Here is a 27,775-nt window from a genome sequence, read left to right as displayed (position 1 = left end):
GCATATGCCTACTAGTACCTGCTGAGTGAACTCACCTGACTGCATCTAACTACCTTTTGTGTTCAGTGAACCCACCTCACTGCATATAACTACCTTTGGGTTGAGTGAACTCACCTCACTGCATATAACTACCTTTGTGTTGAGTGAACTCACCTCACTGCATATAATTACCTTTGTGTGCAGTGAACCCACCTCACTGCAAATAACTACCTTTGTGTTGAGTGAACTCACCTCACTGCATCTAACTACCTTTGGGTTGAGTGAACTCACCTGACTGCATCTAACTACCTTTTGTGTTCAGTGAACCCACCTCACTGCCTCTAACTACCTTTGGGTTGAGTGAACTCACCTCACTGCATATAACTACCTTTGTGTTCAGTGAACTCACCTCACTGCATATAACTACCTTTGTGTTCAGTGAACCCACCTCATTGCATATAACTACCTTTGTGTTCAGTGAACTCACCTCACTGCATATAACTACCTTTGTGTTGAGTGAACTCACCTCACTGCATATAATTACCTTTTGTGTTCAGCGAACTCACCTCACTGCATATAACTACCTTTGTGTTCAGTGAACCCACCTCACTGCATATAACTACCTTTGTGTTCAGTGAACTCACCTCACTGCATATAACTACCTTTGTGTTGAGTGAACTCACCTCACTGCATATAACTACCTTTTGTGTTCAGTGAACCCACCTCACTGCATATAACTACCTTTGTGTTCAGTGAACCCACCTCACTGCCTCTAACTACCTTTGTGTTCAGTGAACCCACCTTACTGCATCTAACTACTTTTGGGTTGAGTGAACTCACCTCACTGCATATAACTACCATTGTGTTGAGTGAACTCCCCTCACTGCATATAACTACCTTTTGTGTTCAGTGAACCCACCTCACTGCATCTAACTACCTTTGCCGGATTACCGACCAGGCAACAAAAGCAGTCGCTTGGGGCCCCATTCAGAGTCAAAGGGGCCCCATTAGCACATAAACCAGCCCTTGCCATCCTGTCAGCGGTGGCTAGATGGTATAATGGTTAAAGGGACTCTGAGCAGTGCAGTAACTATGGAAAGATGCATATCATTTTAAAGCTCTCTTTCTCCTCTTTCCAATGATATCTAAACGGCTGCTCTATGCCTTTTAGTTTTCGATATTTTCGCGATTGAAATCGTGGCCACAGGACGACTTTTCTCCAAAGTCAGCGGTGGCTGGATGGTATAATGGTTAAAGGGACTCTGAGCAGTGCAGTAGCTATGGAAACATTCATATCATTTTAAAGCTCTCTTTCTCCTCTTTCCAATGATATCTAAACAGCTGCTCTATGCCTTTTAGTTTTCGATATTTTCGCGATCGAAATCGCGGCCACAGGACGACTTTTCTCCAAAGTCAGCGGTGGCTGGATGGTATAATGGTTAAAGGGACTCTGAGCAGTGCAGTAACTATGGAAAGATGCATATCATTTTAAAGCTCTTTTTCTCCTCTTTCCAATGATATATAAATGGCTGCTCTATGCCTTTTAGTTTTTGATATTTTCACGATCGAATTCACGGCCACAGGACGACTTTTCTCCAAAGTTGGCAGCTCGATTCAGCACAATGCAATGAAATATAAGGAACCCAGGGGGATATAATTACAAACATCATGCTGGTAGGTGTGAGGATGTAATGAATTAGTTGTGGGTATGCTTAAAGGCATATCCACAGGCACTGCTTGGAGTCCCTTTAAGGGCTCTGCCGCTGACACAGGAGACCAGGGTTCGAATCTCAGCTCTGCCTGTTCAGTAAGCCAGCACCTATTCAGTAGGAGACCGTAGGCAAGTCTCTCTAACACTGCTAGTGCCTATAGGGCGCGTCCTAGTGGCTGCAGCTCTGGCGCTTTGAGTCCACCAGGAGAAAAGCGCGATATAAATGTTATTTGTCTTGTCTTGTCAAATGATGCCGTGCGCTGCTGATTGTCTTCAGAGCCAGGCTCTCCTCCTAGGTCCCCCTCCTGCTACTATGCGCTCTGCCGCTGCCCACTCCACCCTCCCTTCCCACAGAGAACCACATACTGCAGCAAGAATGATAGCAGCAGATGGCAAACGCTCACTCACCTATCCATGATCCAAGCAATAGAGATCCCGTCATCTGAAACCCATCTGTCTCTTCTACAGTGCAGCCGCTCGCTCTGAACTTCCTGATTCTCAGATCAGACATGAAGTAGGAAGTAGTAATAGTAGTAGTAACAGAGCGGCAGCACTCTAGAGGAGACAGATGGGCTCCGGATGACGGGACCTCTATTGCTTGGATCGCAATAGGTGAATGTGATTCATCTGGTGCTGTCATTCTCCCCCACTGCGGCTGCCTTCTCTGCTGGACTATCGTATTCACTGGGATGGAGGCTGCATGGTGGCTGTCTAGTTTGGGAGGAAATTGGTTGTTCGGTGGTGGGAGTGGTTATGCAATTCTGTCTGGGGAACGGCTTCCGGTTTGGCGGTGTCCAGAGCTTTCTGCTATTGCCAGGCTGGAGATGCAGGGGGAAAGTGCTGCTGCTGTGATATCTGGCGCCCTCTTCACAGGGGTGCCCCAGCCCCTGAGTGCAAATGTCCCAGCCATTCATCTCTCACTCTGCATTTTGCCGCTGCTATTCCCTGCATTGTGCACCCACAGAGGAAAGCGTGCTGTTGGCCATAGCAACCAGTAGCTCGGCTGCCCGGTGTGTGCGACATATTGCTGTGCATCTGCATCTTCTGATTCTATTACGACATGATGGGGGGCCCAAATCAGTTACTTTGCTTAGGGCCCCATTTAGCCTTAATCCGGCTCTGGGGTATGCGCATGGCCAGGCCACACATGCACTGCACTCACTGATTGCCAAATTGCCAGTCTTAATTGTGGAACAACCAGGAGGCTGAGGAGGATGACGAGAAACCGATAAGCCTAAATAGGGCTGGAGGAAGCCAGAGGCAGTACTGCTCATCCAGATTCTGGATATCCGGGTAACCTGGATATCTGACTTTTTTTCAGCTATCCGATTCGGATACGGATTCCAAATTTCTGTGCAAATCCGGATTGCTATCTGCGGATATTTGGACGCATACCCAGATATCTGCACATATCTGGCGGATATCCGGAACCGAATACTGTAACTAAGGAGATGACATCATTGAGCCAATCAGAGGGCTCCCAACAGAAGCCCTAGCAGCCAATCACAGAGGGGAACCCTGGCCAGCCCCACCTGACCTCATTGAGCCAATCAGAGGGCTCCCAGCCTTAGCCCTGGCACCCAATCACAGAAAGGAATCCTGGCCAGCCCCCCCCCCCTTTATAATAAGGAGGGCTGCCATGATGAGAAATATCGTCCTTGCTTGTGAATGCTCACTGAGAGACATGCTCCAGTGCTGCTGGCCTAGCAAGTGCTGTATACAGTGATAAACCTAGAGCTGTTCAGTGATTAACCCCTTCACTATCACTACACTATTGTTGTATTGTTAATTATGTTAAAATGTGTGAAAGTCAGAGTGTGTGCTGCAGGGCTGTCTGGAACCTTGTCCTGATGTTAGTTGACAGCCATTTTTTAGGGGGTATTTTTAGTCCCCACATCATTAATTAGTGGTTTCCTTTAAAAAATAATGATGCTACATGCCTCATTTACCCTAAAAAAAAAGTTTTTAAAGCAATTTAAAGGCCACTTCTGGTTTTTCTATCCAGATATCCGAATCCACCCGGATACCCCGGATACTGAGGTCAGATATCCAATCCGGATTCGGATTGGAAAAGTTTGAACTCGGATATCCGACCCGAGTCGGATATCTGGGTATCCGGATCTGGATCTAATCCGGATTTTGAAAAGGGGTATCTGAGCAGCACTTGCCCCGGGTATGTATATAATTTTTTTTCTTTTGGGCCATCTCAGGTTTAATTTAAAGCAACTACTGAAGCATATGAAGTTCATTGATGAGGAGCAAGGGTTTATGAATTGATACAGTTTTGACAAGTACAGCTTTGTTGGACATTTTTTTATGCATGTAAAATAACATTCTATGAGTTGCACATAAAAGCTGTACCAAACAGAGTTCAGTACAAATTTTGCATAGACGTAATTTTACATTGAAATTTGCAGTTACAATGCAAAATAGTAATTTCAAAATTCTGGGGAAAGCTGTAATTAATTTCTTCTTTAATCACAATCATTCCTAATTTCATGTTATTTTTTGTAATTTTTGCATAATTTTGTGCTGTCTTTAGAGCTGAATAGCAAAGCCCCCATACATGCTGTTTTTCGCAATGTTCTTGCAGTTTTTGTGAAAATCAACTATAAACATGCAAAGGAAAAATGTTTTTTCAAATTCAGAAAAATGACAGTTTAAAAAAAAGCCATTTCCCTTTGCATTTTTATAATCTATTCTCTCAAAAACTATGAGTTCTTTTTGACAAAATTATTTTTTGACTTAACACATGTAGTAATGGGGGGGGGGGGGGGGAGACAATAGCATATATGGGGCCTTGCTGTTCACCGCTAATGTCGGCACAAATTTTGCAAAAATTATGTGAAATTACGAATTATTACACAAAATCAATTGGATTTATAAATCGTGATTATGAATGGGTGTTATTGCAAAAATGTTTGTTCGGTCCACCACAGACACATGCTCCTCAGATCAGGACTTCTTGGCATGAGCAAATTACCCATTTTTATTTCAAGTAAGTGTTTGTCTAAGGGAGGACACCAAATCCCACATTGGATTTGCAAAATTGGCAGTGTGAAAGATGGAAACACTGCAAAGCTACACACTATCTATCCCAGACACTCTCTCCCTCCAACTGCCACACTATCATTATCCATCTCCACTACTAGGACAGATAATTCATGAAATACACTGAAAATATGAGCTAATTCATGAAAGATATAAATAAGGAGAGATAATATAAAACTGCAAAATTAATTTATAATAATAACAATAAAATTTCACTGTGTGCACTTTTTTTAGATCCGCATTTTCAGACTCATGGACTATATATTTATAAAGAAGATAGACCCCACCAAGAAAGCTTTGAAAATTTTGTATATTACATTATTATACTCCATTTGCCACTAACAGAGGGAAACTACAAAATATGTGTGAGGCCAATCAGACTCCAGTTGCACAGATTAACTTACTTGGTTTTCAAGACCTACACAGTTTTCGACCTCTATTTTTTGTTGGGGTTCTTTTTTCTTACATGATGATACTCTGTGGCAACCTCCTAATAATCACATTGGTGACCACTGTTAAACATCTTAAAATTCCAATGTTCATCTTTCTTAAACACTTGGCTACAACAGACGTCCTCATGACCAGTAGTGTTCTTCCTTTCATGTTGAACTTTTCATTATTACAGGAAGGAGCGCTGTCTTTTGCTGGTTGTTTGATTCAGCTGTCCTGCTATGCCATTTGTGCATCTGTGCAATGTTTTCTTATTGTTGTGATGTCCTATGATCGATATCTGGCTATTTGTGTACCATTACGTTATGCTTCACTTATGAATCCTGATGTTTGCTTACAGTTAGTTATTGGATCATGGTTCTTGGGCACTTTTTTAATGTTAAGTGAAGTAATTGTGATATCTCAGCTAAGCTACTGCCACTATAACTATATTGACCATTTCTTTTGTGACTTTGGACCAATCGCAGAATTGTCATACTCAAACAAAGATTTTTTCACGATAGTGGATATTATATCCTCCTTATGTATCATACCTCTACCATTTGCCTTCATAGTTGTAACCTACATTTTCATATCTTTCAACATTATAAAGCTTTCTTCAGCTAATAGACGTAAAAAGGCCTTCTCCACATGTAGCTCCCACCTGGCCACTGTTTGCACATCTTTTGGATCCTTGATAACTGTTTACATAGTACCATTAGTTTTCAGCTCAGCCAACAAAAATCAATATTGGTCGCTTATGTACGTTGCGGTGACACCAATAATGAATCCCATTATCTACAGTCTGAGGAACCAGGAGATCAAGAAAGTTTTGCTTAAACTAGCAAGTAAGATCAAATCAGCCATCCAAAATTATAACATAATAAATCTTTTGTACAAAAATATTTTAATCAATTATGAAAAAATATCAACAGGGTGTAAAAAACAAAAAACTAAACAAACAAACAAAAAAATAAACAGAATAATTGAAATGGATAAAGGATCAATCCCTATGCCTATGGAAGCTGTGGTCAGCAGTGTGTGCTGAAGACAGATTGGAAGCTTTCTAAAGTGATGACTACAGTCAGTTCAAAGGTGAAAAAAGAAGAGAAAATTGCATTTTATCACCCCAGCCCCTGAATGAATAATGAACAGAGATAGCACCTGCGAGAATGAACATGAGGGTTCCCTCTAGCTCTATTTACAAGCTTCTATAGCTGTCATCAGGAAAACTTGTGCCCAATTTGGAGCCAGGTTATAAAATGCCATAGTTACATAGTTACATAGTTATTATAAAAAAAATGATGCTTCATGTATCATTTACTATAAAAGACATTTTGGAAGCAATTTGAAGGCCCTTTCCGGTTTTCAATCCGGATATTCGGATTACCCTGATAATGGGGTCGGATATCTGTATCGATTCGGATTGCTGAATGGTTCAAATTTGGTTAACCGTTTGGTTGAAAAAAGACATACGTCCATTGAGTTCAACCAGTATAAAGTACAACACCAGCCTGCTCCCTCACATATCCCTGTTGATCCAGAGGAAGGCGAAAAAACCCTTACAAGGCATGGTCCAATTAGCCCCTAAAGGGAAAAATTCCTTCCCGACTCCAGATGGCAATCAGATAAAATTCCTGGATCAACATCATTAGGCATTACCTAGTAATTGTAGCCATGGATGTCTTTCAACGCAAGGAAAGCATCTAAGCCCCCCTTAAATGCAGGTATAGAGTTTGCCATAACGACTTCCTGTGGCAATGCATTCCACATCTTAATCACTCTTACTGTAAAGAACCCTTTCCTAAATAAATGGCTAAAACATTTTTCCTCCATGCGCAGATCATGTCCTCTAGTCCTTTGAGAAGGCCTAGGGACAAAAAGCTCATCCGCCAAGCTATTATATTGCCCTCTGATGTATTTATACATGTTAATTAGATCCCCTCTAAAGCGTCTTTTCTCTAGACTAAATAAACCCAGTTTATCTAACCTTTCTTGATAAGTGAGACCTTCCATCCCACGTATCAATTTTGTTGCTCGTCTCTGCACCTGCTCTAAAACTGCAATATCTTTTTTGTAATGTGGTGCCCAGAACTGAATTCCGTATTCCAGATGTGGCCTTACTAGAGAGTTAAACAAGGGCAATATTATGCTAGCATCTCGAGTTTTTATTTCCCTTTTAATGCATCCCAAAATTTTGTTAGCTTTAGCTGCAGCTGCTTGGCATTGAGTATGATTATTTAACTTGTTGTCAATGAGTACTCCTAAGTCCTTCTCCAAGTTTGAAGTCCCCAACTGTATCTAATTTATTTTGTATGGTGCTAGGGAAAGCAAATCTAAAAAAAGTCCACCGCTACACATGTATGCAGGTTGGCACAGCGCGTTGTTGCCAACCTGCATATGTGTGTAGCGATGGACTGTACCGCTGATGAGCGAGTTGTCATTCTACATCTTGTAAGTAGAACTTTTAATTTGTGATTAAATCATCCTTTGGTAATGCGCTTCATCTTTTTTTAGATTTGCTTTCCCTTGCCAATTTCAATTAAGGCAGCATTGGGACAAAGGAGAATAAGTAATTGTGATAGCCTGTTATCCTCAGGACAGGAGCGCAAGGTTTTGGAATATAAAATGCCATGGTTTCTGTTGCTATATTATAACCCCAAAGTTGGAGCAAGTAGATTAGCATCTCTGCCTACTCAAAAGGGGGGCCATTAGATTCTAAGAAAGCTATAAATACGATAGGGAAAATTACAGTGCCGACACTTGTGGAGTATTAAGGTTATGGCTGCAAGGCTTGACAATCAATGGTCAAACTTCATCATTGTTGGATCCTGGCTGTATGCACGCACTGCTGCATGTGTGCTCGCCATTACAAAATACAATAAAGGATGGCAACATCTGTGAGGCCTTGTTCACATTATAAATCGCCAGCGCAATCGCAAGTGCTGAGCTTTCCCTGCACTTTCAGAGCAATTTGTGCTTTTCTAAGCGCTTTTGTCTGGCGATTTGAGTTTTTCGTCCTAAAGACAATCAGGAAAGGAGCTCTTTGACCTGGAACAGAATGTATGTACATTGTGAGAAAAAGTGCTCATAAAATCGGTTTTCAAAGCACTTTTCAATTTCCCTATACCTTGTATTGAAGCGCAAATGCTTAGGAAATGGTGCAGGACCCGTGTTTGCGCTCAGAAAGAAAGCTCATCACTCATGTGAGAACGCTCACATAGAGCATCATCGCATAAGTACTTTTAAGGCGATTTATAAAATCGCTAGTGCTTAAAAAAATGCTCACGGTGTGAGCAAGCCCTAAGTCAACAGAAAAGCATGAGGAAAAAAAACTACATTTCAGAAGTGTGTTTATTCTACAGATTGGGCAAACAATCATATACAATGTAGTCCTAGGTTGGAGAAGCTCGGGCCGGTGGGTAACTGTAACAGCATCAGCGAACAACTGTACCAATACCAGGATCAAAGGCATGGGGATAATCCTGAGGAGATACCCAGCTTGGACCACAAGAAGAAGCAGACATTGATTTTCCTCTTAGTAACTCAGGAAGCTAGTCAATTTAGCTTTCCCTTTGTGTTGGTAGTAATCATTTAGACATGTTCCTGTTGTGTTTGGGTTCTAAGAAATTGAAAAAGCCAGTAGCTATCTCTTTCCTTCATGATCCAAATCCTTGCTGTAGCATGAGCGATTTCATTTAGGGATAAGGAAAAATGCCTCAGATGTTATTGTGAAAAGTTTGTCGGACTTAAGGTCATTCCAAGAATTTCGCAAAAACATTCTTGTAAATTGCATTAAGGTTAATGATGCTGACTTAGTTAATACCAAAGCTTTCAAACATGCTAAAATCATTCCACTTACTAGGTATGTTAAGGAGAACAGTGGGAACAAGGTGAAACAACTTTCAAAAAGACCTTGGGCTTGATTTACTAAGAGGTGCTAACCTACTTAGCACGTCTAAAGTCTTAAGGCGCGCTAACCAGGGTGCTAAGTAGGTTAGCACCGGATTTCTCAATCAGATCGCGCGCAAAGTTTTTGCCCATAGGCTTTAATGGGCACTTCGCGCGGAGCGCCCTGCGCTCTGTGCAGTGCGCGCGCAAAACTTTGCACTCTGTACTTTGCGCACGATCACTACTTCTCACATTTCAACTGAGTTTAGACGTGCTAAGGGCCAGTGCTAAAGTTAGCACCGTTTTGTAAATCAAGCCCCTTGTAGTTTCTGAGATCCTACTAATCCTACTAATATAATAAATGGGAAAGTTCGGATGTTTGGATGTTTGGATGTTTGGATGTTTGTTACTCGATCACGCAAAAACGGCTGAACGGATTTGAATGAAATTTGGCACACACATAGTACATTACCTGGAATAAAGTATTGGATACTTTTTATTCTCATAACCAAAAAGAGACAAATACAAATTTCACTGGAAAATGTAAACTGCAGCCACTCTTACACTGTTACACTGGAGGTGTGTTTAGCTTCTAAGGGTAGAATGGTTACTTTGCATATATATTCGGCAGTGATGCACTGGGAGACATCTCAAGCTTACTCCAACCTGAATTATCGCAAATTCTTTCTGTTTTAAGAAAGCAAACTTTTGTTTTTCTTAACATCTTAGTAAGGGGGCTTTTAGGACCATTGTAGTCCCTTACACACTCCAATGAGTTCTGGGTCACCATGAGCTTGCTGGTTAGTCTGTACCTCTCGGTGTTACAAGCCCTACTGCATAGAGCCAAATTAATCCATGCCATGCACTGATGAGGAGCAAACGATCCAAAACAGTCTGTATGCATGTTGGATTATTATGGCTCTGCACAAATTAACAAGCTGACACATCCTTGCATTCCAGCAGTTCTGGAGATGTGTTTAGCTTTCAAGGGTAATAATGGTTAATTTGCATATTTTCAACAGTGATGCACTGGGAGACATTTTAAGCTCACTCCAACCTGAATTATCGCAAATTCTTTCTGTTTTAAGAAAGCAAACTTTTGTTTTTCTTACACTGTTAATGGTAGGGTTCTCAAACTTTGCACAGTTGGTTGATTATCACGAGCAATATTTCTGCCATTCTTGCACTGTTAATGGCACAAGCCTCAAACCTGGTATAGTTGATCATTGGGTGACTGGGGTTAAATTTCAGAAAGGGGGTGGAGCCAAAAATAGCCAATCAGATTTGTTTAATTCCAATGCAAATTATTGTTGCCAAACACCGCAAAGCTCACAAACTTGGTAATTGAGTAATTGATTAATTGTGTGTTAGGGTTAGGAAAGTGGGCACAGCCAACACCAGCCAAATACATAAGCGGGCAACGCCGGGTCATAAGTGGGCGGAGACAAATACAAATTTTACTGGGAAAATGTAAACAGCAGCCATTCTTACACTGTTAATGGTAGGGTTCTCAAACCTTGCACAGTTGGTTACTGGGTGACTGGGATTAATATTCAGAAAAGTGGGTGGAGCCTACAAAAAACAATCAAAAATTACCTATTGATTTTTCAGGGTAATATTTCATTGCTGCCATTCTTGCACTGTTAATGGCACAAGCCTCAAACCTGGTACAGTTGATCATTGCGTGACTGGTGTTTACATTTATATAAGGGGGTGGAGCCCCAAACAGCCAATCTGATTTGTTTCATTTTAATGCAGGTTATTGATGCCAAAGACCGCAAAGCTCACAAACTTGGTCATTGAGTAATTGTGTGTTAGGGTTAGGGTTAGGAAAAGTGGGCGCAGCCAACACCAGCCAAATACATAATCGGGCAATGCCGGGACATCAGTAGGCGGAGACAAATACAAATTTCACTGGGAAAATGTAAACTGCAGCAATTCTTACACTATTAATGGTAGGGTTCTCAAACTTTGCACAGTTGGTCACTGGGTGACTGAGATTAATATTCAGAAAAGTGGGTGGAGCCTACAAAAGCCAATCAAAATCCACCTATTAATCTTTAAAGGGAATATTTAATTGATGCCATTCTTGCACTGTTAATGGCACAAGCCTCTTGCACTGTTAATCACCTGTACCTGGTACAGTTGGCCATTGGGTGATTGGGTTCAAATTCAGAAAAGGGGTGGAGCCACAGCCAATGAGATTTATTTTATTTCAATGCAAATTATTGATGCCAAAGACCGCAAAGCTCACAAACTTGGTCATTAAGTAATTTTGTGTTAGGGTTAGGAAAAGTGGGCGGAGCCAACACCAGCCAAATACATAGCTGGGCAATGCCGAGTCTTCAGTGGGCGGATACAAACACAAATTTCACTGGGAAAATGTAAACTGCAGCCATTCTTACACTATTAATTGTAGGGTTCTAAAACTTTGCACAGTTGGTCACTGGGTGACTGGGATTAATATTCAGAAAAGTGGGTGGAGCCTACAAAAACCCATCACAATTCACCTATTGATTTTCAAGGCAAATATTTAATTGCTGCCATTTTTGCACTGTTACTGGCAAAAGCCTCAAACCTGGTACAGTTGATCATTGGGTGACTGGGGTTAAATATTTAGAAAAGGGGTAGGGCCACAAACAGCGAATCAGATGTGTTTCATTTTAATGAAAATTATTCATGCCAAAGACCACAAATCTCACAAACTTGGTCATTGACTATTGACAATTGTGTGTTAGGGTTAGAAAAAGTGGTCACAGCCAACAGCAGCCAAATACATACCCGGGAAATATCAGGACATCAGTGGGTGGAGAAAAATACAAATTTCACTGCTAGAATGTAAACTGAAATTTGGCACACACATAATACATTACCTGGAATAAAGTATAGGATACTTTTTATTCTCATAACCAAAAAGGGGGCGGAGATAAATACAAATTTCACTGGAAAATGTAAACTGCAGCCATTCTTACACTGTTACACTGGAGGTGTGTTTAGCTTCTAAGTGCACAATGGTTAATTTGCATATATTCAGCAGTGATGCACTGGGAGACATCTCAAGCTCACTCCAACCTGAAATATCGCAAATTCTTTCTGTTTTAAGAAAGCAAACTTTTGTTTTTCTTAACATCTTAGTAAGGGGGCTTTTAGGACCATTGTAGTCCCTTACACACTCCAATGAGTTCTGGGTCACCATGAGCTTGCTGGTTAGTCTGTACCTCTCGGTGTTACAAGCCCTACTGCATAGAATCAAATTAATCCATGCCATGCACTGATGAGGATCAAATAATCCAAAACAGTCTGTATGCATGTTGGGTTATTATGGCTGTGTGCAAATTAACAAACTGACACATCATTGCATTCCAGCAGTTCTGGAGGTGTGTTTAGCTTTTAAGGGTAACAATGGTTAATTTGCATGTATTCAAATGTGATGCACATGGGAGACATTTTAAGCTCACTCCAACCTGAATTATCGCAAATTCTTTCTGTTTTAAGAAAGCAAACTTTTGTTTTTCTTACTTTGTCAATGGCAGGTTTCTTAAACTTTGCACAGTTGGTCACTGGGTGACTGGGATTAATATTCAGAAAAGTGTGTGGAGCCTACAAAAGCTAATCAAAATTCACCTATTGATTTTCAAAGGAGTGGAGCCACAGCCAATTAGATTTATTTCATTTCAATGCCAATTATTGATGCCAAAGACCGCAAAGCTCACAAACTAGGTCATCCTTGAGTAATTGTGTGTTAGGATTAGAAAAAGGTAACACTAGCCAATTACATACCCGGGCAACGCCGGGCGACCAGCTAGTATAATAAATGGGAAAGTTTTGGATGTTTAGATGTTTGGATGTTTGGATGTTTGTTACTCGATCACGCAAAAATGGCTGAACGGATGTGAATGAAATTTGGCACACACATAGTACATTACCTGGAATAAAGTATAGGATACTTTTTATTCCCATAACCAAAAAGGCCCCCTTTTTGGTGATGGGAATAAAAAGCATCCTATACTTTATTCCAGGTAATGTACTATGTGTGTGCCAAATTTCATTCAAATCCGTTCAGCCATTTTTGCGTGATCGAGACAAATACAAATTTTGCGTGATCAGAGACAAATACAAATTTTACTGGGAAAATGTAAACTGCAGCCATTCTTACACTGTCAATGGTAGGGTTCTCAAACTTTGCACAGTTGGTTACTGGGTGACTGGGATTAATATTCAGAAAAGTGGGTGGAGTCTATAAAAGCCAATCAAAATTAACCTATTGATTTTCAAGGGGAATATTTACATTGCTGCCATTCTTGCACTGTTAATGGCACAAGCCTCAAACCTGGTACAGTTGATCATTGGGTGACTAGGGTTCAATTTAAGAAAGGGGTGGAGCCAAAAACAGCTAATTAGATTTGTTTCATTCCAATGCAAATTATTGATGCCAAACACTGCAAAGCTCACAAACTTGGTAATCGAGTAATTGATTCATTGTGTGTGAGGGTTAGAAAAGTGGGCACAGCCAACACCAGCCAAATACATAAGCGGGCATTGCCAGGTCATAAGTGGGCGGAGACAAATACAAATTTTACTGGGAAAATGTAAACAGCAGCCATTCTTACACTGTTAATGGTAGGGTTCTCAAACTTTGCACAGTTGGTTACTGGGTGACTGGGGTTAATATTCAGAAAAGTGGGTGGAGCCTACAAAAGGCAATACAAATTAACCTATTGATTTTTCAGGGGAATATTTAATTGCTGCCATTCTTGCACTGTTAATGGCGCAAGCCTCAAACCTGGTACAGTTGATCATTGGGTGACTGGGGTTTACATTTATAAAAGGGGGTGGAGCCACAAACAGCCAATTAAATTTGTTTCATTTTAATGCAGGTTATTGATGCCAAAGACCGCAAAGCTCACAAACTTGGTTATTGAGTAATTGTGTGTTTGGGTTAGAAATAGTAGGCGGAGCCAACACCAGCCAAATACATACCTGAACAATGTTAGATAATCAGTGGGTGGAGAAAAATACAAATTTCATTGCGCAAATGTAAACTGTAGCCATTCTTACACTGTTAATGGTAGGGTTCTCAAACTTTGCACAGTTGGTCACTGGGTGACTGGGATTATTATTCAGAAAAGTGGGTGGAGCCTATAAAAGCCAATCAAAATCCACCTATTGATTCTTAAGGGGAATATTTAATTGCTGCCATTCTTGCACTGTTAATCACCTGTACCTGGTACAGTTGGCCATTGGGTGATTGGGGTTCAAATTGAGAAAATGGGTGGAGCCACATCCAATCAGATTAATTTTATTTCATTGCAAATTATTGATGCCAAAGACCGCAAAGCTCACAAACTTGGTCATTAAGTAATTTTGTGTTAGGGTTAGGAAAAGTGGGCAGAGCCAACACTAGCCAAATACATACCCAGGCAACGCCGGGCGTCCAGCTAGTATAAAATAAGTGGATATACCCTTTTGTTCCCACCTCCTGGGACCTCAAGGAGGAACTGATTCATGAATATGGAGAAACAAGAAGCCCTCCTGCATAAGGAGAAGTATACCAAATCATTCTTTACAACTTGGAAAACGTTTATCATAAACATTTTTTCATCAACCAAGGTTAATATTTTAATGGACCCCTTTAAGCTTGGTATGCAGGATCCTGTCATGTTCAATGACCCTTTCTTCTTTGACACTATTGGTGATAGGGTGAGGAAGGTTATAGTTTGGGCTAGTGTTAGTGGTGAGGGGTAGGGATGATCTCCAAGCTTAATCACGATGAGTCGTCATGAGTGATTACTCATGATTCAAATGAGGTGTAGTTACAGCAGGTGTGTGGTGGGGAATGAAAGGGTTGTTTACCCATAATTCTGCCATTTGCCCTGCGTCCTATTAGTCCGTGCTGTTAGACGGCTCGTGTTTCAAGCCTCGCTGCCATCACTTCCTCCTTCCGGCTTTAAGGAGGAAGTGATGGCAGCGAGGTTTGAAACACGAGCCATCTAACAGCACGGACTAATAGGACACAGGGCGGACGGCAGATTTATGGGTAAATAACCCTTTCATTCCTTGCCGCACACCTGCTGTAACTACACCTCATTTGAATCACGAGTAATTGCTTATGATTACTCATGATTAAGCTTGGAGATCATCTCTACTTAGGGGTCAAAGGAAAAAAAATATGATGCCCTTTTTCAGACGTTATGTTGGAACTATGCCAGTTTATGTCTTGTGTTAAAGAGATTCTGTAACAAAAATGTCAGCCTTATTTCTTCTATCCTATAAGTTCCTTTACCTGTTCTAATGTGGTCTGTCTTACTGCAGCCTTTCCTAGTTGCACAGTGGCTGTATTATCTCTGTTATATAATCTAATCATCTTTCCTTTGTCAGCTTTGTCGGGTCTCGGGCAAGAATGTGCTGCTTTGCTGTGATAGGTAGAAGTTAAAAACACCCTCTCCACGCCCCCTCCAGGCTCTATATGAGTCACGGACTAAGCTTCTCTCAGCCTATAACATGCTGGTTATTAGCCATGTTTTTTGTTTGTAAACACTGCCTAAAACTGGCAATTACAAGCCAGGATTGCAGCAGGGAGTGGCAGAAACAGCACAGAGTGGCCCAGGAGAACATAATGAATAGAATGGGATGCTTTTTATTGTAAGAATTTTAGAGTACGTATTATCTTTAAGATAGTGTAATATTTCCATTGCTAGTATAATGTTACTGTTTGTTTATTATTTTTTTTTTTTCATGAAATGTGGTTTCCCTCCAAAGCCTCTGTAACCTCTTGTCACCTATGCAGGCTAGTATAGCCAGAATGTGGAGCCCGGAACACATGGGGCTCAGCATTCTGAGCTATACCATTCCGCATGGTCCACAACGTGAGGGGGCTCTGGAAAGGAGGGGTGGCAAAGCCTCCCTCTCTTCCCTAGAGCCCTTGTCCATACCATGAACAGGGGGCTTATATTTCTCTTCGGTGCCCAGAAGGAGGGTCCGGGTAACAAACTACCCCCCTCCTGTGTGTGTAGGTCCTGAGCGGATTCATGGTGACATCCCCCTCACTGAAATGGGTATGGGGTACTGAAGTATCCCTTATGCATTTCCACAAAGAGTTAAAAAGAGGAATACAATCACTACAATGGAAATGTATTTTATTAGTATTATTTAATCATTAATATTTAACTTTGGTTAATTCCACACCAATATCTTCGGATATGTCCCAAACAAATATCCTCTCATTATTTTGGTTAAAGATCCCTGATGAGCAATGAACAGCAACCGCACACATCATCAGTTACTACCGGCGTTTGCTATACTTAGGTATAGCTATCCCCAGCAAAGCATCTTTTAAAATGCCAATTGAGCTCCCCATTGGTCCTCTAACAGATCACTAAGGAGAATTCCTATTGTTCTGTTAAGGGACCAATGGGGAGCCCAGCGGCACTTTCAAAGATGCTGTACTGCAGTTTGCTATTCTTAAGTATAGCAAGACCAGAACCCTTTGACTGTCACCATCACCCATGCTTTCCTACCTTGGCACCACCTCCTTAGCACATAGCACCCACTCTTGCCAGCACCCTTGGAATTTACAGCACCTTGCACTGACGCTCTTGGTGAACTCTTCATTGCCGCACGCTCACCCCCACTCTTTCACTGCCCAGCAAAGGTTAGCATGAGGAAGTAGAGAAGGGGTCACCAGGGATTTCAGGGTAGGGTGCTGTGGGTGTGTTTGGTAGGGGGGCGGGGGAGAGCATGGGTGCCAGTGGCAGCCACAAGGTCGGGGCTTGCTATACAGGAAGATCTTGCAGAGCATCCTTGAAAGTGCTGCTGGGACTTTTCATTGGCCCCTTAGAAAGACCAAAGATGAATCCTTCTTAGGGAGGATTCCCATTGGTCTGTTAAGGGACCCATGGGGAAACCTGGTGACACATTCAAAAAAGCTTTGCTGGGACTTGCTATACATCAGTACAGTAAGTGCCGGCTAAGGCTGGCGGCATGTGTGGTGAAAAAAAAAAAATTCCCTCTCGGAGGGGAGCTTGCTTTTGCTGTGCATGTGCGGTTTGGAACTACACCTGCACAGTTCTGAATCCCGTGGTGCCACTTGGGAGTACTTCCTGGAAAAGGTCTATGACTGGAAGATCCCATTGAATAGGAAGAGGACTAGGGATGGGGAACAGGGGGACTGCAAGGACAACAAGCAACACAAGGGCACTCATGAAAACATAATCTAGCCTATAATGGGCTTCCTTCATTGCTATCATTCATAAAGCATTTCCGCATGTGGAAATGCTTAAAACAGCTGACTTTAACGAACACACAGCAAGTTCTGCATTCATAAAGGCTCTTTCCGCATGAAAAGCTGACACTACCGAGCAGAGCGATAAATCACCGCCTTGTGCGGTGACTATCGTAACAAATGTAGCAAAATGTTAATTCATAAAGATCACCGCAAGCGATGTGAGGTCAGGAAGTACAGCTCCCTCTGATGTGGCGATAACAATGTAAGTGAATGTAGACACACAGACCTCCCAGGCAGCTGCAGTAGAGCGGAACATGGAGAAATGTATCAACTCCGCAGCTTCCTGTGCTTCCGCAAGCCTACCGCCTGCCTACTGCCAGCCTAGTTCGGGGAATCTCCGCACTGCTATCGCAACTGGATACATTTTTATGAATGAGCAGCCAGAAGTCTAAAATTCCGCCAGCTGTGTTTTCCCGCATAGATTTACTTTACCGACAACAGTTTTATGAATGATAGCCATTGTTTATTTGCCGGTCTGAGGTCTAGAATTGTAGAGCTAGAACAGGACTGGGCAAACGTCATGTGGCCTGGCTCACATTTCTAACATATTTTCATTCCCACAGTGAGGAGAAGATGGTAGAGATTAAGGAAACCAAAATGAGAAAAACTGCATATTATGAAATATCCTTCATCAGCACTGCTTACAAAGAATACTTTCCAAGAGTGAATGGGCATAAAGAGATGATTTGCATATTTGGGAGTGATGCTGCATCATGGGAAACCAACGTTTCTTACAGCTGAATTATTGCAAATACCTTCTGTTTTAAGAAGGCACAATTACGTTTGGTAGCAAGGAGGTAGACTGAAGCCTGGCACACACATTGGCCAATATTACCACTTCCAGGTAGTATGAGAGCTTACTTACTATGGCCTCAATTCACTAAGCTTATCTCCTGTTTTTAATAACTCTTCCGAGCTGTTTCTACAGTTATCACCATGGTGGTAACTGTAGAAACAGCTCAGAAGAGTTATTAAAGACAGGAGATAAGCTTAGTGAATCGAGGCCATTATCTGTTCATGGAATTCACAATGAGTCAGCCCTCATACTGCATAAGAGTGGTAAAAAACACATTGGATGTTAAGTGGCATAGCTACAAATCATGGGGCCCCCCATGAAACCTTTGATGGGGTCCCCCCACTGTCCCCTCAGAGCCTGGGGGCTCATCTTGCAAAGGCCATAAAACAAGTGTGGACATCATAATATTCAAACCCATAACAAGTGTAGCCACAAAAACACCTGATCTGAAGAATGGACCCCTTTATTGGAGGTAGTGAAGTGGTAGTTGGGGCCCTTTACAGCTCTGCCCCTCCCCCGGGACACAGGGGCTGATCTCCTCTAGTTACACCCCCATGCATGTGTGTTTGTACCCTTATTTCTTAACTAGCTGCTTGCCCGGCGTTGCCCGGGTATATATTAGGCTGGTGGTGGCTCCGCCCACTTTTTCTAACCATAACACACAATTGTTCAATTACTCAATGATAAGTTTGTGAGCTTTGCGGTCTTTGGCATGAATAATTTGCAGTGAAATTAAACAAATCTGATTGGCTGTTTGTGGCTCCACCCCCTTTTCTGAATTTGAACCCCAGTCATCCAATGACCAACTGTACCAGGTTTGAGGCCTGTGCCATTAACAGTGCAAGAATGGCAGCAATTAAATATTCCCTTTGAAAATCAATAAATAAGTGAATTTTGATTGGCTTTTGTAGGCTCCACCCACTTTTCTATATATTAACCCCAGTCACCCAGTGACCAACTGTGCAAAGTTTGAGAACCCTGCCATTAACAGTGTAAGAATGGCTGCAGTTTACATTTCCCCAGTGAAATCTGTATTTGTCTCCACCCACTTTTTGGTTATGGGGATAAAAAATATCCTATATGTTATTCCAGGTAATGTACAATGTGTGTGCCAAATTTCATTCAACTCTGTTCAGCCATTGTTGTGTGATCGAGTAACAAACATCTAAACATCCAAAAATCCATTTATAATATTAGCAAGATTTGGCTGCTAACTACTCTCAGTCTTGACGTAGTATGCATATACTCCTTAAGTATCAATTAAGAACACATTTACTATCTATCTTCCTTAATGAACTCTCAGGAGATGAAACATAAACATCATAGCCTGATGGGAATACATCCTTTACTTTGTCTTCTATATATTGCACATTTCCAGAAGAATACATATTTTGCTGGGTGCTTCACAGCCTAAGGCAACTATAACTGACCCTCTCCTGCATTTCTTTTAAGAGAAACGCACTGCATTCTTCAAATGATTTCAAACCCTGATGGAACATGGATGCAAAATTATGCACTTGTACAATCAATTATGTACAATCATTTTTGTACAATGATTGTACTTTGGCAGAAGAAATGTTGCACTGTTCATTCCATACATGCTCCAGCATCCATCTTTTATACAGTGGGTGCATTTAATAGACAATGTTGTTGGTCAGTTTAAGGATTTATTTTTTTAAGGCAATATATTAAAAATGTGTTAGGTTGGTGAAATATGTAATCTAATCAGCCTAAATACAAAAACACCTGGGCAATAGGATAGAATTTAACACAGGTAGGAGGCGCCCGGTCTAGATTATGTCATTGCAGTAGTAGTACTAAATTAGAGTATCTATCAATTTTTTTTTGTATCACTTCAAATATAGGAAGGTAAAGTCGTCCTACCTTGTTGGTGTTTGGTATAAACTCAAGTAGATGCTCAGGATTAAGAAATCAGTTTTTATTGGTGCACTAGACAACGTGTTTCACGGCTGATAGCCGCTTCCTCAGGTCAATAAAAGTGCTTTTAAGAACAAATGGCAGCTGACATTGATAACATTTGATATATACTCTAATTTAGTACTACTACTGCAATGACATAATCTAGACTGGGTGCCTCCTACCTGTGTTAAATTCTAGCTGATATCCCTTATACATTAAGGGTGATTTTGTTGAGGGTTCTCGATGGACAAATAATTTTTCCGGAGCAGCGACCATCTAGGAACTGAAAGGCCGAGTGAGGACGGTTTCTCCCCACCTGCGACTACGAGTGGTTGCCTCTGCTGCAACCCATTTTCGTGAGTATATTCTCAACTGTTTTTGAATATACCCCGATCTACTAACGATATTGCACCAGATTGGGCTCCCAAATTTTTCTGTGCTTTCTTCTCTCCTGCTACTCTACTTGGTAATAGGATAGAAATTCATTGTACCAAGCAACCAGCTCTGACACATGAAGACACAGAGTCCGCAAGACCTCCAAAGGTGTCCTGTGGTATCTAAAACCAACACATTATACAGTAGGTCCTTAAAGTCCTGTATGTTCTTAGATGAGGATTCTCCATGTATCAGACTTCTTTTTTTTCCAGCAAATCATATGAATGTTTGTTCAATAAATATTTGTAAGATGAGCCCACTGCACCATGATGTGGTTTTTATATTTACACGCTCATTCTAGGTAAACATCAGCATAGCCACTGTAACTGTCTTTAGTCATATAGCCCCAATTGTCACTAATTTCAATATTCTGCAAAGCTCTGTGTATCAGAATGATACCTTTCAATAATGGCTATTATAAAGGTTATTAACAATTTGAGCTACAGCTGATCTTTTGTGAGACCTAACCAGACAGCAAGAAGTTTTGAATCAGGATGATACCATTTATTGGCTAACTTAAAAGTATATATAAAATAGTAAGCTTTCGGTCCTTGGGCCTTCATCAGACTGAATCCTGTAGGCTTATAAGACAGCTTTATACATGCAGCATCAAAGGGGATACACAGATTTTTTTAGGAAACATAAATACATGTCATTATGATGCCTTCATTGAAACAAAGCATCCAAAACTGTGTCAGAGGCTGTTAGGTTGTTATTACAAACAGATAAGGCCCTTTGTTTATTAGGTGCTCACACAACTGAGACACTGCCAGGCACACAGGCACCATAAATTCCTAGTTCAAGAGTTCTTTCAGTTTGTCTAGGCTGAGAAAGAAAAATAATTATGACATTAAATATTATCAACCTCATACCAATTGAAGAAATTGACATCCTTGTTCAATATTACATCTACAGATTTGAACCAATGTATACATTTTGTCTCTGCTGTCAGTCTCTCGTTTTGTGATGTAAAGCCACCCTGCAGGACAGTGACCTGAAGATCATTTAAGCTGTGTCCAGACAGGATGGCCTTCTCTCTCCATGTGTGTCAGTGAACCTTGGGCACCTAGAACCCATTCACTGGTCCACCAATTGTCCTTCCTTGGACCACATTTTGGGTATTAAGCACTATATACTATAAACACCCATGAAGCCTTCAGCTGTGGAGAAGCTCTAACACAGTTATATATATAATTCAAATTCATACAGTTGCCCAAGTTTTTAACTTCAAACACATTACCTGAATCATCTGCAAGGCATTTGAATGTTGTAGCTGGTGGTGTGTAATGGGTGATATGACTTGTTGTATGTCTGTTTTCTTTTCTTCTCTCTGTAAGAGTAAGTGTGTCTGATAGGATCTGTAATAATGGTATATTGAAGAGAAGGGGACCCAAGATGAAACCATTAAAATCACGAAAAGTCTTTATTCTTAATTAACCAAAAGTGCTTACCTTTCGTTACTCCCACAACAGTATCCTCGGAAATTATTCAATGCCATATACTCTTGATACCTGACAAACAGCCAGGAACACCACACTCATCAGTCCCTGCCCCGATGAACAGCCCCACACATGTCAAACCCATCTCCAGCCATGGGCTTGCTATACTAAGTAAATAAACATCTTTGATATGCCCTCCAGTGCCTACTATTAATATTTTAACAGACCAATAGGGATTCTCAATTGTCTGTTAAAAGACCAATAGGGGATTCTGGAGTGGATTTGAAAGATGCCTTTTTGGGCTTCCTATACTTAGTATAGCAAACCCAGAACAGCGGAAGCTGCCACTCGCTCAGTGCTTCTCCCCCACTGCTGCATCTATTTTCACAGGACACCCACAGCATTCATCCCTGTGACACCCCTGCCACCTGAAGTGCATTAAAACATAGGCAGCTGTCTCTTTGCTTCTACTTTTGGGAGGTTTTAAACTAAGATTCAAGAAAAGAAAAAAATGAACTTCAAATGTCAGAAAATTAAACCGTCACAGTCTTGTCATTACATTAGAACACTGGTGAACAGAAGAAAACCTGCGAGATCCTGTAAACGTTTCCATTATTTATTAGAAAATGTTCTACTATAACACAGTAACGGGCTACAACATCTCCTAAATTATAGAAGACTACAGCAAAGACAGTCAAAAGGTTAGTAAACTTACTAGTGTTTACTTGATTGAACTTTTTTTGCAATGAATCTGGGTTTTCCTGCATTTTTTCTTCAATAAACACCAGATCCAAAGAGAGGTGCCTCTCTCCAACTTGGACATGGCGTTGGCCCATATGCAATTAACATTTTCTTCTGCATTTTCTCTTAGGAGATAATTTCCATCTTCTCTTTAACCACTGTTTAACCACGTGCTAGGCAGTCACAGAGCGGCTCTCTCGTTCCTCGATCATGCCATACAGCGTGATCTCGCAAGGAGCGAGATTTGCAGGGAACGAGCACTCACTGGCAGTAAACACAGGGGGCCACCGCGATGAGCCAGCCAGCTGCGATCAGAGCTGGCAGGCTGAATTTAACACAAACAAAGATAATATATATGTGTACAGCACTGCGATCTAGCTCAGCAATGTACAGAGGACAGCCCTATCACGTAATTGTTCCTCCGAACGGCTCTCAATCTAATCCCTACCATAGGCTGACGTCTATATATGTAGTGTAGTGTATGTATTGCAGTCTAGGGCTAATTTTAAAAATAAATATATATATATATATATATATATATATATATATATATATATATATATATATATATATATATATATAATAAAAAATAAGGAACATTAAAAAAAAAGTGTCAATAAAATGCCTTTTAAACCACCAGCAACCAAGAAAATACTCAATACATTTTATTTCACCTACTTTTTCAATGTTTCGCCTACTTTTTGGTACTTTTTCAATTGAAAAGTGCTGCAAAGTTATTTTAAAGTGAAGATTAAATATTGTCTCCAAGCAGATAACTCAAGAGAAAATGTAAATTTCATTTTGTCACATGACTGAGGATTCAGTTTAAAGATAAAGATCAGTAATGCTCATCCGAACTACCCAGATAATCCGAACTTTTTCCACTATCCGAACCTTGGATTGGATTCCGGATATCTGTGTAAATCCGAATAGCACTATCCGAGCAAAGTCAGATTTCCATGTGAAATCCAAAATCCGGGTGGATAGTTAGTTTGGATATCCGAATGGAGGCCTTCAGTGGCAAACATCCCTTTTGGTGGCATTCAGTCCGAGAGAGAGAAAGAGAGAGAGAGAGAGAGAGAGAGAGGGGGTTTTGGAAGCAATTTGAGCCATTTACTGGCCACTTCCACTTTTCTATCCGGATATCCAAATCAATTTGGATTTCCCGGATACTGGGTTTGGATATCCAATTCCATTGTTGCTCATCCAGATTCCAGATATCCGGGTAACCCGGATATTTGACCATTTTTCAGCTATCCGATTCGGATTCAGATACCAGATTTCTGTAGAAATCCGGATAGCTATCTGCAGATAGTTGGTTGGCAATGCGGATATCCGCGGATATCCTCCAAAATCTGACTATTGAGATACTGTATGACGTCCGGGATGTCATTGAGCCAATCAGAGGGCTCCAAGCCTAAGCCTGCCACCCAATCACAGAAAGGAACCCTGGCCAGCCCCTCTGTATAATAAGGAGGGCTGCTATGATGAGATATCATCCTTGCTTGTGACTGAGAGACATGCTCCAGTGCTGCTGGCCTAGCAAGTGTGTACACAGTGATAAACCTAAAGCTGTTCAGTGATTAACCCCTTCACTATCACTACACCATTGTTAAATCGTTAATTAGCTTGATTTCATTGTGTGACAGACAGTCAGAGTGTGTGCTCCAGTGCTGCTGGCCTAGCAAGTGCTGTACACAGTGATAAACCTAAAGCTGTTCAGTGATTAACCCCTTCACTATCACTACACTATTGTTCTATTGTTAATTAGCTTGATTTCATTGTGTGACAGTCAGAGTGTGTGCTCCAGTGCTGCTCCAGCTGCTATGTGTCTGTGTGTGTGCTGTGTACAGACCAGGGTTGCTGCTGCCTGCTGGCCAGCTGTTATCTTTAGCTAGCTACAGTAGAGGTTAGGGATTAGGGAATAGGATTACTGTGTTATTGTGTAGTTAGTGCTGTGGTACTGCAGTCAGTGCTAGTAGTTGTTAGAGTAGTAGTACTACTGTGTTAGCTTACTACAGAACTGCTGTGCTGCTGAGCAGTGCCAGTGTGACAGTTAGTGTCTTCTCCTCTGCTGTCTGACTGTCATTTGGCATGTGGCACTTTGCACGTGGCCCTTTGCACTTGGCACTAGTGTTGGGCGAACACCTGGATGTTCGGGTTCGGGAAAGTTCGCCGAACATGGCCGCGATGTTCGGCATGTTCGGGCCGAACCCCGAACTCCCCGAACATCCCGCTTTTGGGGGCCCTATGGGGTCGCAGGCATAAGGGGGGAGCATGCCCCGATGGCGGGGGGGTCGGAAATTCCCCCCACCCCCTCCGCTAGCGCTCCCCCCTCTGCCCGCTTCCAGATACAAAAGTTTAATAAAGTAAAACAGTACCGGTCCGGTGCGGTGGTAGTGGCTGGGTGGCTGGCAGTGGGCGGCACTGTTTAGTGAGTGACTGAGGAGGAGGAGTCCGGAGAGTGACGCGTTGAGGGAGGCCGGGCAGCGGGCGGTTCAGCAGTAGTACGGTACTACTGCTGAACCGCCCGCTGCCCGGCCTCCCTCAACGCGTCACTCTCCGGACTCCTCCTCCTCAGTCACTCACTAAACAGTGCCGCCCACTGCCAGCCACCCAGCCACTACCACCGCACCGGACCGGTACTGTTTTACTTCATTAAACTTTGGTATGGGGAAGCGGGCATAGGGGGGAGCGCTAGCGGAGGGGGTGGGGGGAATTTCCGACCCCCCCCGCGATCGGGGCATGCTCCCCCCTTATGCCTGCGACCCCATAGGGGGGCAGTATTCGGCCGAACAGGGCCCTGTTTGGCCGAACAGGGGCCCTGTTCGGCCCTGTTCGCGGCCATTTAGTAGTTCGGGGCGAACCCGAACTCAAAAGGCCGAACACCATCAGGTGTTCGGCCAAACTCGAACATCACCTGAACAGGGTGATGTTCTGCAGAACCCGAACAGTGGCGAACACTGTTCGCCCAACACTACTTGGCACGTGGCACTTTGCACTTGGCACTTTGCACGTGGCAGGTGGCACGTGGCACTTAGTATGTGCAAAGAGCCACGTGCAAAGTGCCACATGCAAAGTGCCACGTGCCAAGTGCCACGAGCAAAGTGCAAAGTGCCACGTGCAAAGTGAAAAGTGCCATGTGCAAAGTGCAAAGTGCCACGTGCAAAGTGCAAAGTGCCACGTGCAAAGTGCCACGTGCAAAGTGCAAAGTGCCACTTTGCACTTTGCACATGGCACTTTGCACCTGGCACTTCGCACGTGGCACTTTGCACTTTGCACGTGGCACTTTGCACTTTGCACATGGCACTTTGCACGTGGCACTTTGCACATTGCACGTTGCACTTTGCATGTGGCACTTTGCATGTGTCACGTGCCAAGTGCAAAGTGTCACGTGCCATGTGCCATGTGCCAAGTGCAAAGGGCCATGAGCCATGTGCCAAGTGCCACATGCCAAGTGCCACATGCCATGTGTCACGTCCGGCATGCTCCTTGCAAACTTTACACCTGCTGCAGCTGCATTGCCCTGCTCCTGATGCCTGTGCTGCTCCCACCGCCAGGGTGCCACAGGCCACTGCTGCTGTGCTGATACCACCTATATTTAACCAAAAACACAATTGCTGCATAATTTTGTGGAGGTGTCTGGGCTGAAAACTGCCATGTCCCAGTTGTGCGGTTGGACTTTGGACACAATGTGGGCGGCACGACTGCTGTCTGGAACCTAGTCCTGATGTTAATTGACAGCCATTTTTTGTGGAGGGGGAATTTTAAGTCCCCACATCATCAATTAGTGTTCCCCTTTAAAAAAATAATGATGCTACATGCCTCATTTACTCTAAAAAAACATTTGTTAAGCAATTTAAAGGCCACTTCCATTTTTTTCTATCGAGATATCTGAATTTGCCCGGATATCCCGGATACTGGGGTCGGATATGCGATTCGGATTCAGTTTGGAAATTTTTGAAATCGGATATCCGACCCGGATCGGATATCTGGGTATCCGGATCCGGGTCCAATCCGCATTTTGAAAAGTGGTATCCGAGCAGCACTGTCCGATTCTATTCGGATTCCGAAAAGTTCAGATTCGGATATCCGATTCGGATCCGGGTATCTGGGTATCTGAGTCCAAATGAATTTGGATTTTAAAAAGGGGTATCCGAGCAACACTAATAAAGATAATGTAGTTGATTAAAAAAAAAAAAAAAACCTTTCCTAATAATTATCTAATAGAACACAGGGGTAATAGGTAGGTAGCAGTTGATTTTGATTTCTAGGACAGGGACTGTGCAATGGGTATAAAGCAAGTCTAGAGACAATCTTTGTATTTTACCAACACCAGTGCTTGACTATTAAATTATGTATGGAAAACAGGTAACTTGCCACTAGATAGGCAATTAACTGCAACCTACAGATGAGAATTCACTCTACTGGGTGCAAAGTTCATGTTTGTCCCAAATAAAAAAGAATAAAACTTTTTACTACACCAAACACTGATACTGTGTTTTGTTCAGTCCACCACTGACACCACAGACTATTATCATTTACTATCCATCTCAACTGCAATTTGAGATCATTCATAATATACACAGATACGATGAGATAATTAATGAGAGAAATAGATAAGGAGAGGTAATATAAACCATGAAAACTTAATTTAATAAAATGTCACTGTACTCTTTTTTTTTCAGATCTGTATTTTCAGACTCATGGATTCTACATTTATAGAGAAGATAGAGCCCACCAAGAAAACTTTGAAAGTTTGTGCTGTATCATAAATCTTGTATATTACATCATTCTCCTCCATTTGCCTCCAACAAAATCAAAGAGGATTTGCAGATCTCTCGTGCATTCTTCCATCTACAAAAATATGTGTGAGGCCAATCAGACTCTGGTTACACAGATTTATTTGCTCGGTTTTCAAGATCTACATAGTTTTAGACCTCTATTTTTTGTTGGGGTTCTTTCTTCTTACATGATGATACTCTGTGGCAACCTTCTAATAATCACATTGGTGACCACTGTTGATCATCTTAAAATCCCGATGTTCATCTTTCTTAAACACTTGGCCACAACAGACGTCCTCATGGCCACTAGTGTCC

The 27,775-nt window shown here is 42.0% G+C and overlaps 1 long non-coding RNA gene across 1 annotated transcript in view; it reads left to right on the top strand.

Moving 5' to 3' along the window:
• Positions 1-27,417, top strand: part of LOC137560888 (uncharacterized) — a 133,872-nt gene extending 106,455 nt beyond the window's left edge. Inside the window, exons 3-4 of the long non-coding RNA XR_011029840.1 lie at positions 22,500-22,636; positions 27,365-27,417. This is a non-coding gene — a long non-coding RNA (uncharacterized lncRNA). The remainder of the gene's footprint in view (positions 1-22,499; positions 22,637-27,364) is intronic.
• Positions 27,418-27,775: the final 358 nt, after the last annotated feature.

The sequence above is a fragment of the Hyperolius riggenbachi genome, chromosome 3, assembly GCF_040937935.1.
Source record: "Hyperolius riggenbachi isolate aHypRig1 chromosome 3, aHypRig1.pri, whole genome shotgun sequence".
NCBI lineage: Eukaryota > Metazoa > Chordata > Amphibia > Anura > Hyperoliidae > Hyperolius > Hyperolius riggenbachi.
Note: the sequence above shows the minus strand (reverse complement) of the source record. Positions and strands in the feature narration are given on the sequence as shown.